Source organism: Cyprinus carpio, chromosome B2, assembly GCF_018340385.1.
Source record: "Cyprinus carpio isolate SPL01 chromosome B2, ASM1834038v1, whole genome shotgun sequence".
In the NCBI taxonomy this organism is placed as follows: Eukaryota; Metazoa; Chordata; class Actinopteri; order Cypriniformes; family Cyprinidae; genus Cyprinus; species Cyprinus carpio.
Window position 1 is genome coordinate 7,894,872 of NC_056598.1, and position 21,014 is coordinate 7,915,885.

The 21,014-nt window shown below is 40.5% G+C and overlaps 1 pseudogene; it reads right to left on the reverse strand.

The window, feature by feature from the left end:
- Positions 1-1,351: 1,351 nt before the first annotated feature.
- LOC122136167 overlaps positions 1,352-21,014 on the reverse strand; it is a 46,174-nt pseudogene continuing 26,511 nt past the window's right edge.

Consider the following 21,014-nt stretch of genomic DNA (forward strand, 5'->3'; position numbering starts at 1 on the left):
TCATGTTAAAACATTTAAAATCAGTCTCACAATCATACTTTCAGCTTACAATGAGTTTTGGAAAATTTTAATTATCTTGAGAAGAAAAAATAAGAGCATAAAAGCATAAAACAAACCCTGAAATAAATAAATATATAAATAAATAAAAATCCAGTGTCTCCTGGGATAATAAATTAGGAAAATAATTAAGAAACATAAAAGGATCAAAACTGTACTTTTAAATTCACCTGTTATACATTTCAGTATAATGTCTTTAAAATTTTGAAATATTATACACTCCCTAAAAATAAAGGTTTCAAAGGGAGTCTTCCCAGCAATGCCATAGAAGAACCATTTTTTTGGTTCCAAAAATACACTAAAAATTGCCACAATTTCAACTTAAAATCTAAGGCATGAACTGAACTAAGTCTACTCAACTTGGTCGTACAAGTAATTTATCAACTTAATATTACATTAAACCAAGTTAAATTTCATTAAATTTTCTCAGTGTTAATGTAAAAAACATAAGTTTCCATGACTTACTGATATATATTTTTTTAATGTGAACCTTTCGGTGGACAAAGATCTTAAAAGAACCATTATTTCTTTATATTTTGTAATAATCATCTAAAAATTTTTTTTCCACTGTAAAAGAGCCTTGTTGCAGTTAAAAAGTTCCATGGATGTCAACTTTTTCTCATGGAACCATCAATGCCAATAAAGAAACCTTTATTTTTTAAAAGTGTAAACAACATTAATACACTGGACATTGTTGGGTTTGAGATAGACAAAATGAATCAAAAAAATTGTCATTGTTTTACTTTCTTAGTGCACATTTCAGGCCTCACTGCGAACAGTTGATCCCTTTATGTTATTTTAAAAAACTATCTTGCATAACGCTTTCATAAAAATGAATGCTGATGTAAAAAAAAAACACTGTCTTCTAATCACCTGACACACAGTAAATTGAGACTGTTTTTCACAAGTTAGATAAAATCAAGTGCCATCATTCTGTTCTCTCTCATTGACTATCCGGTTTCATTCAATAATATGTCATATTATCAAAGTATAAAATGACTTTCGAATGCTGTTTTACATTGTCTTTCAGTACAAATTTTGTTGGCAGGCAGATCCTATACACTCTATAGCTCTTTGATCTGGAATATGGATGTGTAACAGGACTACTGGAATGCCTTATGTTCCTAAAGAAACATGAATGTGCAAAAGAAAAGGTTTTAAGCGTCAGTTCTCCTTGAATCAGAGTCTTTCTCAGTTAATCCAACACGTAAAGCTCCATCCACACGGCAAACAGGAAATTAGCCAGTTGATCCGTCTGAGGCAGTTGGAGATCTCTGAAAGGCTCTGGTGAGAGTCACGTCTTCTGTGATCGGGGAAAGGCTGTGGTTGCTGCGCTATTTCTCGGTAACGGCGGCGGACTCCAGTCTGGCTGGTAGAAATGAATGTTGAACATCCGAGCCCAGCTGGCAAAGACACCGCTTCTCTGTGATGAAGCGATGGTGGCTGCCTCGCCGGCCTCGCTCGTGGGAGATGTACATGGCACATTCGTCCGGGCCCGTCGGTTCGTAGTAGTGATATGGGACAGAGGGGTGCTGAGACTCCCTGTACAAAATGAGAGCAGAGATTAAAATGGGGACAGTGGTACGTACCATTACATTCCTTCCCTGATTCCCAAATTAATCCTGAGCTAGATATTCATTTTTCAAGGCAATTAACCTGATTTTGATTCAGAGAATAACTGGCTTTAAGGGAATAAATTGAATTTTTATGTAGATACATTATGGTTGCAAAATGGGCTGGGGGGAGAGGTCATGCCTCAGCGGGGAATCACAATGAATCGTTTAATTTTTGGCTCTCGGTTATTTTTCTCATAGCATTGGTACACAGCAGGGGCTGCCTGAACAAACACACAGAAAGATCAGATCTTTGACCATATTGGAAATATGCGATTCACTATACAATTTTAACATGGAAATGAACAGAAAGATTTAGGATTTTAAAACATTCTAAACAACATCCCTATTTCTAATAGGCATACACATTACATTGGTATCAGCTGATTAGGGGTGTCGTGATATAGCGGTATTGGTGATAACCGTGCTATTCAAAACAACAATTATCGATCCCGTGTTGGTATTTAGTGTGTGACGATATACCAGTATTAGCGATAACCGCAATATTTAAAATCAACAGTTCTCTTATGATAACACCACATGTAAACACTCCATCGTCAGTACCTGGGTTGCGTTCCCAGGTGGCAGTATTTGTGCCTTAAACGCTGACACCTGTCACACAAGAAGACCACGCAGTGCTCGCAGCTACTCTGAGGCGAGCCGTGTTCATCAGAGTAAGTTTGCCATTATTTTACTAGTCATAGCATGGGAAACATTATTAAACCCGTTAACCTCCGCGTTTTTCCTGTGTTCATATATTTAGTCCAAGGGTGATTATCTGAATAAGTACCGCATTTTCTTTACTCACTTATTTTTGTATTTACAATCAATATGCCTGTGAGTATAAACACACGTTATTTCTTTGTTCAAATCTATTAACAGTTACACGATTAAAACTGATCTTGAAAAACTGAGCCACATTGCTACATTAAACTCTGTAAACGTGTAAGTTGGTCGCAGTGCCATGCACTCAATGCCTCATCTGCGGCTCATTCTGCAATAAGGTTCATTAGTTCACATTAGTTAATTTAATTAGTTAACATATATAAATAACCAAATAATAATGAACAATATTTCCGCAGCATTTTTTAATTTTAGTTCATGTTCATTTCAGCCCATTACTTATGCATTATTAAAATCCCAGGGTTTGTAAACCTTAATGCACTGTGAACTAACATGAACAATGAACGACTCTAGTTTTAGTTATCATTAAGGCTTCAAAGCGGTTAATAAATTGTGTGTAAATGTATGTTTCATTGTTCATACTGTACATATTAGTTAATAAATTAATGTTAACAAATTACATCTTATTGTAAAGTGTACCATTAATATTTATTCATTATACCTGTTGAACTTGCCAGTATTTTCTCTCTTGTTATTTCCTCGGCGCTTCCAAAGAAGATTGAGAAAGCCAGAGTCTTGTGCCCTGCATTTATCAGTATCCTTGTTTGCGTTGGGTGACACAAGACAACATCCGTAAACGAGGGATGAGGTATAAGAAAGCAACTTGACTGATATCTTTTCCCAAAAGGTTTCGATCGATTATCCACGATTTCTCTATATTGTGAATTTAGTATGGCCACAATCCCACCCGCTGATATTGAACACACCTCTATCTCGCACAGCCCCTAGTAGCGTGATGTCATAACAATTCATCATACTAGCATACTCCAAGTTTTTGTTTATGTAATATTGTGTGTGAATGTGTTTATTTTATGTATATATTAAATATACTTATATCTATATATACTCACACCCCATCCTGTGTACATTTGCACAAAACTTCATGTATGTCTTCATGGATAATGGATAATCTTTAATCGCTCACACACGAGCCGCTCACAGAATTATAGATTTTGTGTTTTCCTAAATACAGCTCCCCATGGATCTAGAGTAGTCACAATAACCCACACGTCTGTTGCTCCTTCTATCTTCGTCGTATCGCCCCGCCTACTTTTACTTTTGATCTGTCCTTCGCATTCGATAATCTGGTCTCCGCCTATATCCGTCTGTATACTGCTTCGCATATTTCTATTTATCGATATTGTCCATCACTTCACCTCGGCCCTTGCATCTAATGATTCATTGCGGGTTCCGACGTTTTCGTTTGAATGCCATGTTATGTCTTGTTTTCCCCTATCATGTACGGTCATAGCTACCCCCATCGTACCGTTGTCCTACCTACATGACAAACATGGGCCCCTGTGATAGATCAGCTGTGGACATCTTCCTTGGCAATCGATCCAACTAGCAGTGGATTTAGTATTTTTGTGTTACCTACTCAGTGCATACGATTTATGCTGGCCGTCAGATTAGTGCTTAAATTAACAAACATAAACTGTATTTCATCAAAAGTTTTTATATCTCCATACTGACAACGTTTTGGGGGTTAGGAGAGACTTTATTTTATTTTTTAAAGAAAATTTTTACTTATTCAGCGGAGGACGCATGCACTTTTATCAAAATATTTTTTATATTTTATGTTGTTACACCTTCTATTATCACACAGATTTGAACAACAACTTATAAGCAGCAGAATCATTTACAACTGTATTAATGGGAATGTTTGCTGAGCACCATTGTAAATTACTATTGTAAAAACACATCCTCCATAGAAAAACAAAGTTCCAATAAAAAATAGGATTATGTTTTACTGTATTTTTGAGTAAATGCAACATAAAAGACTTCCAAAAACATCTTAAATGTTAACAAAAAATCTTACCAACCTCATATTTTTGAATAGTGTATGTAAAATCATTTTTACTAATGGTCTCAGGTTTAGACCTCACTGTATGCTGAAACCCAAAGCAAAGCACTGAAATCTAACTTACCTACAGAAATCTGGAGGCACCATGCCGTACACATTGATTCTGTCACAGAGCTCTAAGGCAATAGTCATTGTGAACCAGCCTGTGCTTAACCACGAGTTAGAGATTCTCCTGAAAGAGAAACAGAGAGAGAGTGTGTGACTGTCTGCTGAAAACAATACAATGAATACCAAACTGTGAGGCATGCTGTAGTTAACATTCCAGAAGATATTTCTGTTAGAAATTCCACACACGCAAGCCCAAGATTCTGTTGCGTTTACAGTGCTGTCCAGCTGTCAGGATCATTTCTACAACCGAACGTTATCTTCAACTGCTCATCAGTTCTGCCAACCTGCCATCTGACAGTAAAAGCCCGGGTGAATCTTTGACAAATAACACATTAATAAAAAGGAAAACAAACAGGATGAGTGAACAACAACCCAGACGTGATTGATTAGAAGCCCTTGATTACTGTTTAAATTACTCAGACAACAGAGCATCCACTGTCTGGAAGATGCAATGTAAATAATCTCTTGTGTATGCGCTAGAATATCCAATGGAATTAATCAACATCTAAACTATAACCTCTGTACAGTTAGGGGCCATTCACAACAGAACATGTTTTTGTACCACTGCACTGTTTTTCCATTGGATTTTTATTTATTTGTTAATTTTTTTTCAAAAGCAGTACCTAACGCATGACATGGCATCCAAAAAATGCAGGTCCCCATGAGGGAAAAAAATTATTAAAAAATAGTAAAATTATGTTTACAGTATCTGAAAGTGTAACCATGCAAACAGGTTTCCTGTAAGGGGAAATGTTTAGGGCTAGGGTTGGGTTAGGGGATAGAAAATATCATTTGGTCAGTATATAAAAGTAATAGCAGTCTATGTAAAAGTCCCCACAATTCACAGAAACAAATGTGTGTGTGTTCCACTACACTTCTGCATTAAATGTGTTTTTCTATGCACTACGTGGATATCTTTGATAGTTGTGCTGTGCAGGGTTATTTTAGTATCAACTGATTAGAAACTATTATAGTTTTTTATTAATATTTTTTAAATAATTTTTATTTTAACATTTTCTGTTTTCATTTTAATTTTAGCTAAAAGGTTTTAGCTAAAATTTTTGTTGGGTTTTCATAATTTTGATTAGTTTTGTCAATTGTAACTAAATGAGCCAATGGACATTGGCATGCAGAATTCGAATCTGTCTGCCACACCCCGCAACGCGGGTATAAGAGACAGCAAGGTGCACCATGGTTATTCTTGTTTTGCGGCATGAGCAGCTGAGGCCAGACCCGGCAGCTCAGCGGTGGGTGGTACAGCTAACTTTGGCGATGGGGCGTGATGTCTCAGTTCGCTCCTTCAGGGAACGAGGGTTACACATGTCAACGAAAGAGACATCTCCCCTTTCAGTCAGTCGCCTCTTGATGTCACGTTGGTGACGTGACGAATCTGGGGAATCCCTACCAACGAGCCACAGGTGCTGCCCAATCCAGTACCGTGTGTAGGCCTACTGAACCTTCCTATAAGGCAGGCAATAGGATGGGCTCTACACAGAGAAGGACGACTACTGCTGTTCCTTGAGCAACCCAACCAATAGGACTTGGATAACATGCTGGGAAAACATGCCCTTCCTACTTAGATGAGGCACAACACTACAGAGACACCTACTCCCAGAGGGGGTTGAGTGACATTTACTCATGTGAAGTAGCCCAGAAAGAGATCCTATTGCACTAATGGAAGTACTACTGACGTGGTTCAGGGGCTACATTCATCTAGAGACAGCAGAGCTGTAGCCTGCCAGGGGAACATGGCCCCTAGTAACTGTACCATGGAAGTACACATATGGAGGATCCCAACAGGGTCACTCATATAGGCAACCAGCCTCACAGCAGATTTTAGGAATTAATTGGATGAAAAGCTGGCGTCGGACGCTTGCCACGTCTGGCCGCTCGGAGTGTGGAGGACTCCGACAGGGTTTTGCCTGGTTGGAGAATGGTCTCTGGAGAACTATGCGTTATGGGACGCCGCAAGCCGACTCTGAACCGGGCCTCTCAGTGCCACTTCCTGTTTTTGAGGGTGAGAGCACAGAAGGAAACCGGTTTGACACGTAGGCTATAGAGGACTACAAACATGTTAGAAGTCGCCCAGCCCGCAGCTCTACAAATATCTGCTAATGAGGCACCACGAGCCAGAGCCCAGGATGATGCGACACCCCTATTGGAGTGAGCATGCAGCCTGAGTGTGCAAGGGAACACCTTGTGACCTCATATAGGCCCAAGGTGATGCAATCACACTATACCAAGTGGGCCACATTCCTTGCTTGAGAGGACAGCGTTCCCGCCTTCTGCTGTCCCTGTTAAAAGACAAAGAGCTGCTCTGCAGGTCATAAATCTCTGAGTTCTATCCACATACGGTTGCAGGTGCGCGTCCAGGACAAAGCAAAGCCAGGGTGGGTCTGCCTCCTACAGGTGCAGGGCTGGCAGGTTCAACACACGGTCCCTGAAGGGCATTGGTTAAGAACCTTGGGAATGTGCCGGGCCCCTGGGTCTCAGTGTTGCACTGGAAATCAATCGGCCCAACTCAAGGCCCGTATTCCTTGAACGAAAATGCAGGTCCACTCCACCTTCTTGAATCGAGGCCAAGTGCCAGTCAGGGGAGTAGGGTGTTTCATGGAAGAGGAAACTTCAACGCCACTGCCTCCAAAAGGGCCTTCGAAGGGAGCAGTTTTTGTAGGGCTCTTAGCACCAAAAGCTAAAATCCCACAAGAGGGGTATGGAGGGGGGGCCTAGGGATGAAATTTACACCTTCTGGCCCCCCTAAGGAACTTGAAGACCAGGTAGGTTGCGGTTCCCACCGGCCTCCCTCTATGGGGGTGTGGGTTGTGCGGAGCTTAGCCAATTCGAAATCTCACAAGGGTGGAGGGGACAGCCTACAATCAAGCCGTTGTTGCAAGGAAGGGGAAGCATGTGGCTACTGAAATCGAAACATTTCCAGGGGTCTCTTGGTGAGAGGAAAGCTGTGTAGAGACGGACACCGAAGGGCATTCCTTGTACTGATATGCCCATACTTCGAAGCGAAATGCGAGAATTCCTAGGTCGCAGCGAAGCTCAAGGACATGAAGTATGCTCCTTCAGGAATCGATCACTGCAAACCAGTCTTGGAGAGGATTTGCAATCTGAAAAATGCGTTTTCTGCATAAACATTTGAACGGCAGGCATTGTGAAGCCGCGATTCAAAACTCGCAGGTCCAAGTTGGGTTATAAACCTACCGCTTACTTCTTGGCACAATGATGAAGTACGGGCGAAAGAACTCCTATGCTTCGAATCGGTTAGGAGGAAGGACGGCTCTATCGATCGCTCGCAGCACCAGAGACTGCAAGTTCTGCACGTAGACCAAAGGGCACAAAGCTATTCCTGATGTGAACTGGATGCCCTTGAACTTGGGGGGCATCGACCGGGCCCTGAATTTATTGAAATCACGTTCGCCGAGGCTCTGCTGTGTTGTGCAGAAGCTACCGAGATGGACTGGGGAATGCTAACCAGGCTCCAAGAGACCGTGCCAGTGGAACCAACAGAGCCGACTGACGTACCCACGGTGGGGCAGCGTGGTTGAACACAGGGTGCAGAGGGTGGGGTCTGGGTGTGAAGTGTAACACTCAACTGATCCCTCTTCATGAGAGGGGGAATGCAGGGCCCCGGCTTGGTGCTTGTAACAGCGTGGTGTGTGAAGGCATGAAGCAGGTTCTTGAGTGTCACAGAACCTATCTGGTTCCACGAATGGGCAGTAGGAGTGCTCTTGGGCAACCCACTGCTGCCCGCTGGCAAAAGAGGAGGAGGAAAGTGATCCTGCGATGTTCAGTCCACCATTTTCCTCCTCTTGGCACCCAGAGACTGAGGAAACTGCTCTTTCTCTTTGGGAACCGCTGGCTGCTGGGCCAGTGGCAGAATACAAACAAAATGAAAGAAAACATTCTCCACCCGGCCCTCCTCCGGCGGAGGGAGTGGTGTGGTCACCATCTCCTAAAAAGCATTCCCCTCCATTTCCGGGTTGCCTGTCTTGCACTTGCCGCCAGGTTTGGCAGGGACCTGGACTGGCTGGGCATCCTGCCTACGCCCGGCTCCATGACACTGCCTGGTGGAAGGCTGCTGCTGCTGCGTGGGAGTGGGGGTGTACGCAGGGGGGTGCCCTCGGTGACGAGCAGGCTGAGAGGCTGCGGGCGGGGTGGAAGCAGGCGCATGATGTGCTTGATCGCCTCAGTCTGCTTCTGCGCTGCCGAGAACTGCTGGGCAAAGCTCTCGACTGTGTCGCCCAAAAAGCTGGTCTGTGATACGGGAGCATTCAGGAACTGCACCTTATCATGGTCCTTCATATTGGCCAGACACAGCCAGAGATGGTACTCCTAGACCACCAAGGTGGACATAGCATGACCAGAGACTGTGTGGTTACCCTCATTGCTTGGAGCCAAGGTCCGGAGTTCATGTAGAACCACCAGGTCATGACCACCTAGTTAATAAGTTAATAAGTATTTTTGAACAAATTGGTTAAGTGATGAATTCAATGACTCACTCATAAAAAACAGACACTAATCACCACCCGATGATGACCCAAATTCCCAGCAGTTAATGGCCAGTTACATGAGTGTTTTTGGAAAGACACTCAGTCAATAAAATTCCAAAGACCAGAACTAACTGTTTCAGGCCCATTATTTATATCATTTACACATTACTTGAAGTTTTGCTTAATGCATTATAAGGGTAATCATAACGTTTGTTGTAATTCATTATATCTTTTCATAAATAATTGTAACCAAAGTTAAAATGCATCATGTTTTAATGCATTATACTTTCTAAGGGTGTAACAATGAATGGATAAGTAAGGTATTATAAATGTGGGGTTACAATTAATAATAACTATTTACAATAAAAATGTTTTATAATGCATTATATTAAAAGAATTCAAGTAAACTCTAATCAAACATCAAATAAGTTCTGACTGGCTGTTTGTGTGCCATTTCATAAACCAATTTAACTTTTAGGGCCAGATTTACTAAACAGGGCAAATTAGCGTTAGAGCGCAATTCCATAACAGCATGGATGGGAAAGTAAAATTCAGACAGGGTGCACATTAAAGAACACAGACACAACATCTCATCTCCATAATGTCTAGCACAATCTACCAAGAGCAGTGCAAATTACCATCTGCTTTATGACATACTTTTTTTTGGGGGGGGTGTTATATGTTTTCATTTCTCAGCATACTGCCTATTTTACTAGAGGACATATAAACTGAAAAGATGGCGTTCAAAAAAGTTCAAAAGCAGGAAAAACATTATCCATTATAAGTATTATCGAAGTGGAAGAACTAATACGATTTTCTGAAATTTCAGCTGTATTTGAAGTGCAAATACAGGATGTTTGATTCAACATGTATGACTGCCAGATGAAGGTTGGTTCATTTAGCTTACAGTCTCAGAAACCTTTAAGGATAAAGAAGCCCCCGAAGACATAAACTTGCTGTGTCATTTGAGGGTTAAATAAAATCATAAATACAGTGAACTATTTTGTGCTAGTATCTTTCAATGCATCTTCAGATGAAATAAACAATGTCTGTAATGCACATGGCAATGCACAGTCTTTTATTAGAGGATAATGATATTTAGTGCATGAATCGTTCTTACAGAAGTATGTGTGGTACAGTATAACATGAGACTGCTCATAAAGGCAAAATGAGGATGACCACCGCCTCTGCATTTCAACCATCCAAAGAATTCAAGTCTAAACGTCACAACACTGAACATATGTGCTTGACCAAACATAATATTTATTGTTCAATATCCAGCCAATTCAATCCAGATATCATGGAAACATATTGCTAAGATCAACGCTCAGAATCCCTATGAACACATTCTGACAGACTGTATTCTCCAAAGCAGGATTGTTTAGAAGCCAATGTGACCAGATGCAGGCGAAAACAACAGAAGAGGAGAAAACTGAACTGCTAAGTCGTGGAAAAACAAAATGCCAGAACATTGAGCTATGTTTGTGCCACAGGGCTGTCTGTCACTGCCAGGCTTGAGAGCAAAGACACTGCATCCCCATTGCCAAGTTCTTCTGCATGACTATTTACATGACCTTTAATGCACAAATTAGAACACCATCAATGTGACAAGACACCACTGTTCAATAAACAGTTTCATATGTTCATTCAGTTTTATACATTCATTTTATGATAAATAACATACAAAAAAAAAAAAAAAAAAAAATAATAATATTTATAAAAAAAAAACCATATATATGCACTTATATTTAATTTATTTACATATTTATTTATTAATATTTCAGATTTCAACAAAAGAACTAACAAATCATCAATAATTCGTATTGAACAACTTTTGAAAAAAAAAGCAATGCGGTCCCCCTAAAAGATCCGTAAAGTTCTGGAAATGGAAATGTTATTTCCATTAACGGTTATCGCATATGTATTCTTCCGACAATGCAAATGGAACGTGCTACTAAAATACTCTGGCAATATTTCCTGCAATACAACCCCATTACAGAATCTACAGTGCAAAAATGACAGCCCGACCAGTGTAGACTGATTACAGAAAGAATGATGAGCCTTTTTTGTGTATGTGAATCAAAAACATACAGCTAAAAGTAGTCTGATTTCCAAACAAATGACTCCAATGATCTTTTTTATTTTTAGTGAATTAAGACCATACATCGCAACCACTGTAGTTTGATTCCCAAATGAATGAATCTCATGAACTGTTTTTTTGTAGTGAATTACATGCATAGAGGTAGTTACATTGTCTCATGAGACTTAAATCAGTGTGTTTTGGTTGTTCATATTACAGTATGCAGCTTTGCCAAATTTTGATGTTTAGTAATGTTGTTTATTTAATACTGTATATGGGTAGGGCCAATTATAGGAATGCATTTATGATGCCTCTACAAAGACAGAAATGTTCTTAAAATGTCTTTGTAAACACCTTTTGCAAGAACTGTTTTAAATTTATTATCAAAATGATTATCTAAAGCAAATCCTACTCTAGTGAAAGCATGACTCATTGAATGTTAATAAGGTTACATGACAGGTGCTTTTTTGTCTTTTTTAAATCTTGAGAATTCCTGGTTATTATAAGCCAGGGATTCTCAACTCTGACCCTTAAGGTCCACTTTCCTGCAGAGTTTAGCTCAGACCCTAATCAAACACACCCGGACAAGCGAATCAAAGCCTACAGAATTACTAGAAAGTTACAGGCAAGTGAGTTGGTCAAGATTGGAGTTAAACTCTAGAAAAGACCCTTATATTCCAGAGTTAAAACCCCAGCTGATGCTGCCTACCATAGTTATTCTGCAATTTCTTTACATTTACATTTTTAGTCATTTCATAGAGTGCTTAATCGTAAATACATAAAGCGATTCTTCTTAAAGAGGCAAACTGACACAGGTCAGGGAGTGCTTGAATAATTAAGTTTCAGGCATTTGTCTCAACAACGTATTAGAAAGGGAAGGAATAAATAAAGAGAAAATTTTTTTTTTTTTTAATTTAGGATGAAGTCAATTAGTGTGAAAGATTATGAGTTTCAACAATGTGAAATTGTCAGAATCAGCATTTGAGATAGGGGTGGGAAGATCATTCCACCGGCAGGAATGGTGAAGCGAAGGTTTGGGGGGTTGTAAAAATTGTATTAGAAGAAACTAAGTAGTTAAGTTTTGAGGTGGCAGGGAAGATAAGAAAAAGGGGCTCAGTCGTTGGGCCCAGTTTTGAGCTGTAGGTGATGTTCTTTAATTTCCCCAGTGGCCGAGAATTCTTGGTGCCAGGCCAGCCTGAGAACATAATCCCGTTTGCAAAGCTAATCCGTTGGGATGTCATTTTCTTGGCTTTGAAAATTGAGGGTGATTTATTATTTTGGGAAATAAGAGAACACCCTAACCAGGTTGAGGATAAGGATTTTCTCTGTTGGGAATGGGCCGGAGTAGGTGGGATTGTGCACGAGCTCTGGGACAGGGCCTGAGGTTTCTGAAGTTGTGCGTGCCAACTGGGAGGAGGGGCAGAATCTTTGTAAGGGGTTTTCTGAAGTTCAGTTTTGACTGGACATAGAAGGGGGAAGATTTGGGACCGAGAGTTGATAGTAGTAATGGTAGAGAACCTAGTAGTAGAGTTTGAGTTGTTGCGTGGATAAGAAGTTCAGTCTTTGCATTCTGAGAGGTAGTGATGTTCATTGTGTGTGGGTGGGGCTTCCTAGAACACCTGGATCCTGCAGCTTGATTTGTTCATCGGGTTTTCGTTCTTGTGAAGCCGCTGAACAAAAAAGAAAAGATTCACTGGGTGGCTGTTTAATTAGGAAGGGGTGACAGGAGGTGCTTGAAGGCTGGCTGGAGATGGAAAGTAAAGATTCTTCTGCCTCCCAGGCAGAGGAGAGAAGGAGAAGATGTGGTAGTTTTTAAGGAAAGAGTGTGGTTACCGTGAGGTCATGTCTGGGTGAGGAGCTGAGAATTGGACGATTGTTTGGGAAAAATATGTCCTGTTGGCGAAATAACTGGGATAATGTGAGCAGGAGATAAAGATTGCGAAAAGGGCAAAACAAAAGACTTGAATGTACACATACTTTTGGTTTTGAAACGGGAATTACTTGTTGTTTTGCACACCCTTTTTTCTCTTCTTTGCTTTGCCCTGTGGATGGTTTGGGGGGAGGATTTTTTTGCTTCACAAAGAATGAAATTAACCATTGGATAAAAACCAGGGTTTGACGAACAGTTTTGCAAAAAAACCCCCATGGGCTCTCGGCTGCCCTGAGTTTGGCGGGAGGAGGAGGAATAACAGGGGGGGAACAAGGGTTTGAAGGGGCCAACATATTTTTTTATAGGGACGTGAGGTGGAAAAAGCGGTTTTTTAAGAGTTTAAGGAGCAATTAAAAGGTGTTTCAGTTTCTTGCATTTATACGCACAGAGATGAAAAAAAAGAAAAAATGGTAGGTTAGAGGGGGGATAGAGAGGGAGGATCAACTTTACAGCGGAAAAGGAAAACAGTTGTAGGTTTTTGTCTAATACGTAACAAGTATTAGGGGTTGTTGCGGTGGGGCATTACAGGTAGCCAAAAAACAAATTTAGAGTGTTTTAATTGTAAATTTGAAGAAGGGAACTGGCAGAGAGATGTAGGGGTTCTACCAAAAAGTGGGGGTTGGTTTTGCAATTAACAAATTGCGTGTTGGTAAAATTTAAGTCAAAAGGTTTAGTTTTTGGCCTGGGGTGTTTGTTGTTGCTTGGGGCTTGATAGGGTGAAAAGGGCAATTTGAGATTTCAAAATGGAAAGCCAAGGATGGTAAAAAATGGATAAGTTCCCTCCATAGGGACTAAAAAAAAATAAAAGTGGAACGGCCCACCCTCCTCGGGGATTGGAAGGGGGAACGGCTAAAAAAAAGCCACCTCCCACGGGCTTCCTTCTAGGAAAGGGTGGCAAAGTTAGAAAATTTGCGCCCAGGGAGGGAGGGCGGCGGTTACAATACAAAAAACAAAACCCCCTTGGGAGGGTTGTTTAATAGGAGATTGTTTACAATATCGAAATAATAGATGTCAAAATGAGTTAATTTAATTGGGCACAGGGTTAAAGAGGTTGGGTTGAGTTATTTCCTTATATATAAGTAGCAACATAAAAGAAGGGGGGGGACAGTAGCCAAAGGTAAAAGGCCTAAAAAACCCAAAAAGGACAAGGACAAGACATTATTGGACAAAAATTTGGCAATGGTGTTGTGCAGCCGCAATATCCCCAAGCCTTTCTAAATGCATTTGTGGAGAAGAAAAAAACAAAGAGTTTTTGCCTTTGGGGGGTGCTTGGTGAAGAAAGGGGAAAACATGTTTAGTTAGATTAAGAAGCAGCTGGGGGTTTTTTTTTTGCTGGTTCGTTCTGGGGGGGGACAAAAAATCCCCCAGGTCTCGGGTTTCAAGCCCAACCGGATTGAGTGGTGGGATGTAAAGGAAAAAAGCACGGAGGGCGAAAAGAAAATGGAAGTTTCTGCTTTTGGTTTGGACAAGCGGGGATGAACAATTTCCCGGAGGGGGGGGGGACACCCACAGAGAAAAAGAAAAAGAAGGTGGGGCGTAAGCCGTGTTTAATAAGTTGTATAGATTTAGGATTGGGCGGGGTTAAAGGCCAATTAACTGCCCGGTAGAATTGGCTTGAAGGGACCACCGGACATGTTTTTGGAAAAATGGCATGATTAGACGTGGAAAAAGAAGGAGAGAAAAAACAGACAAGGAATGGAGTGTGTAAAGGGAAAAAATAAAAAAAAATAAAAATTTTTACTAAAAGGGTGTTTTGCCACGTTTTCCATTGCTTTCGTTGGAAGTCGCCAACAGGTTAAAACAAGGGTCAGGTCTTAATTGCTGAACGGGCTCCGCCCGGGTGGTTAACTGGCACACCAGGACATCCAAAAAACAAGGGAAAAAATAAAGAACCTACACAGGGGTTCTAAGGAAAAAAAAAAAACGTAGCTGCCTTCTAATTAGCACAGCCAACAGCCTATAACAGGCAAGTTGTTTGCCCTGAATAATTATTGGTATATGGTTGTTTGTGAGATGCATTTATAGGCAGTATATTTCTTATGTATGTTGTTGTCTTAAAGGGGCATATGACGTTGCTAAAAGAACTTCATTTTTGTGGATGTGTTAATGAAATGTGTTTATGTGGTTTAAGATTAAAAAAACACATTATTTTCCCATATAGTACATTATTGTTTTTCTCTCGATGTCCGCGCCTTTCTGAACGAGCCATCTTTTTGCACAAAGCCATAAATTCTGAAAAGCGAGGTGTGCTCTGATTGCCCACTATCCAGTGCTTTGTGTTGGCCGAAATGCCTTAATATGTGAAGGAAATGTTAGCCCCTTGCCATAGTGATGTGTGCCCGGTTAAACACCGGCCGACAAGACAAACATAAATCCCATACAACGAGCCATTGGTGGCAATCCAGTTGGAGACATAATTATGCGTTTACTTATGACTCTACTGTGTGTTTTTAATGGTTTGCGGTTTCTTTTTGGTGGCCTGCATACAACTCATACCATCTGAATTTTGTCTTGCATCCTTCCTCGCCTGTCCTTCGGCGAAATCGACCAACCATGGTGTCTTTGTGTTGGGGGCTTCACTCTGACACCAGCGGGTTTCGTCTCATTCCAGTCCTCGGCGCCCCCCAGCTCTGGCTCTTCGTTTTGCATACAGGTATCTCCACCTAAATCAGCTCGTTTAGTAGTGAGGTCCCTCGTGCATGTAATAGGCGTCTTTTTCTCCACCCCTGACAGGGTCCCCTACACAGGGTTTCATTTGCTCCGTACGAGGCGGCCTCACCTGAGGCAGGGAAATCTGTTGAAGGTTTACGTACTTCGGAACATTCATATCACGGTTAACGTTCACTTGCGCAACCTCTTCACACACGGACACAGTGTGAATCAGATACTGCTGCCGCGGTAATAAATACAAGTGTATAGTCCGGTCGCGCGCCGGCCTTTTAATCTTGCACTTTGGATGGAAACATAGACGGTTCACGTCCGAACTGGGGGGGGGGGGGGGGGGAAAATAGCTCTAAAGGCCTGTGGATTTCCACTTCGCTGGCACATTATGTTCTAATAGAACCAACGTCTGAAGCCATAAGAGCAACATAACAAAATATGCAAGAGCAGGGGGAGGGAAGACTGGAAATTGAGGACCGCGGCGATACAACTGCTGCAAAACTTATGTTTGAATCATCAGTGGCAAAATCCTTTTTACATATGTCAACGTATTTACTGACTGTTACTTACATTCAGAAACAGCTGGCATTGGTAGTCTTTCTCTCCAGGATCAGGAACAGTCCCTCAATAACAATGTGCTGTAACACATCTGAAATTTGGGTTGAACTGTGTTGCTGGGAACAGTGTTGTAAGTTCTGATTCCGTCTTTTAGAAGGCCCAAACACAAGTATTTTCCGCTATATCACAACGAAACCCAGCTATCTCCACACATGGCGCCATGGCAACAGTGAGAAATCAATGGTTACGCCTTATTCTCTTAGCTGAACATTTGGGTGGCATTTATGCAAATCTTTTCCACATCGTGATGTCGACATGTGGGGACGTGTTTTAAATGAGGGCTTTTAGTGTGTGGCCTGGACGAGGTCTTAACTTTATTACAGAATAAATTCTCTTTGGGTTTGAGACTTTAGTCGTTGCAACTTTAAACCAGAGATCTTCTTTAGTCACCAAGTAGCTTGTAACACTCCAAGAGAAAGCAAAACTTGAAAATCACATCATGTGACCCCTTACAAGTAACGTTTTGATAGAACCAGCTCGTTGAAAAATTCTGCATGTATGCAAACAAACGGGAAACAAATGATCAACAGCAGCCCAGCCTTCTCAACCAGTCCAGTCTGACCATCAACAGAGACATAGTTTTGTTGGCGAGTGTTTAGTATGACTTCTCACAGCAATCTTTTGTCTTCTCCCTCCGCTTTTTCATTTGCAACTTTTGGGAATAACACCAAACGAAAATGACACAAGATAAGAAGAACAACACCTTCGAACGCTGCAATAAGACTGCTGTGGTAATAAGGGGACGAGCAGCTACAAAACCACGCTTGTATCATTGCTAAGCCAATTCATCAGTGGTAATATTTGCATTTCGATACATAATGACGCCTCCAAGAGTTTTAAGAAGCCATCTGTAAAATAGTTTTGGCGAATAAAACGCCACATGAAAAGACATTCACGTACATGGAGATCTTCAGATGACACCTCACCATAACTAGATTAGTGCGCTATTGAATCAGAATATAAACCAGGACCTGTAAATTTACAGCATTTCACTTTAAAAAAATAAAGGTGTCCAACAGTGGGGTTCACAATGATGCCATAGAAACAACATGTTTTTTGGTTCCCCGAAGAACTCTTTCACAGTGAACAGTGTCTTAAAATCATTTTTTTTTTTCCTTTGGTGTGAAAGGAACTTTGAATGTAAGTCCTGAAGCCACACTTTCCCCTATAAAGAACCTTTTTTGTGCAATGGAAAGTTTCAGGGTACTGTATGTTAAAGGTTCTGTCATGTAACCATCCGTTAGCAATAAAGAACCCAGTTATTTTTAAATAGTGAATGACAAATTCATTTTGGCCGTACAAAATGGAATATATTAAACCCTCCCTTTCGCTGCAAACAGACTAAGCTGCGAACACACGCACCACGCATGCATTGATTAACGTTTGAGTATCTTTGGCTTAATGTTCAAAATCTAAAATCCCACACTAACTGATCTTCTCACTGTGATCCTAGAGGTTGAAAGGGATAAGAGGCTGGCTCTTCTCAGAGATAGATCAGTAAATGTGGCATAAGAATGGCCTCTGCAGACTCTATCTCTAGTGACCGGTTTCACCATCTTTCCTTTATAACACCTTGTTGAAATAAAATAGTTCACGAAAAATTAGGGCATGTCATATGGATAATATTGGCAGTATGATTGAAAACGTCTGCGTATCATCCATGCACTGTTCAATGCACCTCCTTCAGTTAATTGAGTTCTGCATACCCATTTTAGTTGTGTTCAGAAACTGGGTTTGAAATATCTTTTGCCTTTAATACTAATGAAACATCAAAGTTAGTGTATCTTCACATATTTAAGTTAGTTCCTGAACCGTATCATTATAGATACTAAATTGGCCTCTTATCAAATAATAACATTTTAAATTGGCTCTGTAAAACATAATATAGTGCCCGTTCCCTTGTCTTGGCCAGTCTCTCTCTTTGGAAATAGTTTCATCAAACTGGAGCATGTTCTGCCGGAGATGTATATAGACCTTGAGTTTGGCAGCCACTTGGTCTCATACAGCCGCAGGTTGTTATAAACAGATCCTTTCCGCTTCACGTCGCATGTAACTGCTGGTTCCCCCAGAAAGAGGAAGACCGTGTTCTGACTGTCGTTTAGGAGTTTCAGTTGCGGCTGCGCCGCCCTCTCTGCAATGCTGCAATGAGCGTGGAACCCTCATGCTCGTGCGGTGACCCACGTCCACACGCCGTAGCCCAACGGTCTGTGTGCGTCGTCAGTCATTCCGATGACCTTCCATTCTGCGCCTGATCAGTCGCTTTTTTCCCTCTACCCCCACCGGTTAGTAGACCCGAGCTGGTGGACCATTGCGCAGCTCCTGCCATTGCATCTTCAGAGGCTGATGGTGAATAGAGATGGAAAGATTCGCTCCAGGATGCAAGCGTAAACCAAGTCAAAATATTAGACCATAATTTCATACAGATTCTCTATTATATGCTCGTGTCATGTAAAATAATGTATGACGTGCCCTATCAAATGTAAACACTGGTGTACCCATTCAAGGCCAACAATTAACAACCTCAATGCCTTTATTGTATATTTCTTGAACTAAACTTCTTTGCTCCCGGTATTGGTGAGTTCATATTTTTTCTTATTGTTATATAAAGTTCATATACAACTGTTTTGAGAAACCTTTACACCAGTCCCAATTTAGTTTAACAGCAAACAACAGTTTTCCAGTTTGTGGGCTGATTGCCAGCATTACTAACAAAATACTACTACGAAATTTACTTAACGAATTTAGAGCTTGAGATAAAATATGTTCTGTGACTATTGTGACTAATAACTTAATAATCATAATCTTTTGTGTCCATTTCTAATTCTATACTGTAATTCTTTTAAAACTAAGGGCAAAATTAAAATATTCTTTCACTGGTGTGTATTTAGGGATACAATAAATGCTAGCTAAGGAAATTAGCCTTGCCTTTTTATCAACCAAGAGATTTAAGAGATAATTCCACCCCAAAAACGCAAGTCAGGTTTGGACAGCATGAGGTGGTATGATTATGACAGAGCATTTTTATTATGCATGCAGCTATTGGCACTAAGTGTGAATGCGCTAAATCTATGTCACTAAGTAAATAGCATATTTTCTTAGCGTAGATTCTATTTACACTAAGTGCAAATAACAATGATTCTATTTCCTACGAAGTGCAATTTATCAATTGATTTCTATTCCCTTCTAAAGTGAAATAGCAGTTATTATTGGGGCAAATCTAAATCCTCCTTATACTCTGTGCTAAACATAGGCCAGAATTTCCTGCGACTTATCATCTTTATGTGAAAATAGTGGCAATAGTTGAAACTCAGTATTGTGGTACCTTATAAAATAGTATGGCAACTATTAATGTGGTGAGTGTAAAATATCATTTATACTAAATTTGTTAATTATTAAGTGGACATGTCACTTTTTTTGGGACATATAAAGCCATCTCTAACACCTAGACCTACCCTATACCCAATACTTTAATTTTCTTCACTTTTTGATTCTTTCCTTAATTTCTTAGTGAAATAATTGCCTTTCCATTTGATGGATGATGATTTGAAAAGTGGTGGATAAAGAACAAGGTGTGTAGTAAAAAAGGCCGGCTTCGAACTCGGAGTCGATTGCACCCAAAGCTCACACGAGAATAGCCTTACTATATGTAGACCTGGGACACACCAAACCGCTCCTAAAGTTGCCTGTGGTATAATTTGTAGTCAAATGCCAAATGCACTGTATAGGTCAAAATTATGAGATTGTTCTTTGATGCCGAAAAGCATTAGGTTATTGAAGTAAAGGTGCTGTTCCAGGACCACAGGAATAATAATTTGTGAATTTCCTACCCATAAATATTCAAACCGTTAGATGTCATTTTGTATTAGTAATATTACATTGACTAAGAGCTAATAGTTGGAAGACTTTAAAAGGTGAGTTTACTCAAGTATTTAGATTTTTTGCAACCCTCAGATTCCTAGCGTTTCAGATAGTTGTATCTCTGCCATCTATGTCCCTTCAGACTAACACCAATACATCAATGAAAAGATTATTTATTCAGCTATTGCTTTCAACTGATGGTATAAAAAGGTCACTATAGATACCATTAGGTCTGATGTAGCTGGTTGTGTCCGTTTGTGTGTGGTGACCATCACCCCAAGTGTAACATCACTATGTGTAGAGCGGGATGGGAGTGTGAATGTAATCTGCCAATATGGTGGGCTATATGTAGCTGTACTATAATAATACAACTGGCCACATGAAAAGCCATATGAATTGTATTTCTGGGTAACCAATCGCAGTGGATAAATAACGCAACATATTAGTGTGGAAATGCGGGTGTTTGTAAAAAAGAGACTTATTTGGTTCAAGAAGAAACCAGGTAGAACAATGAGAGTGTAAATATTGTGTTTTAAGAGGACTTATGTTAAAGGAGTAACTTATTAGTGTTATTTTCGCACAGGGCCAAGTGTCCACAATAGTGAAGAAACATCCGTAAAATAACCTAACACCACAACTGTTTTATCTTATGTCTTCATCCTCCGTTGGGGACTCTGGGTCATAGGTCTGGTATGAATGCACCGCGAATCAATGGCGGGCTCTTCAACATTAAAAGATCCTATTAAGAGGAGAATGTCCTAGTTTTTTCAAAGATACTGTTAACATAGCACTGCAATTTTTACCTGCTGATTTCTTTTAGAGT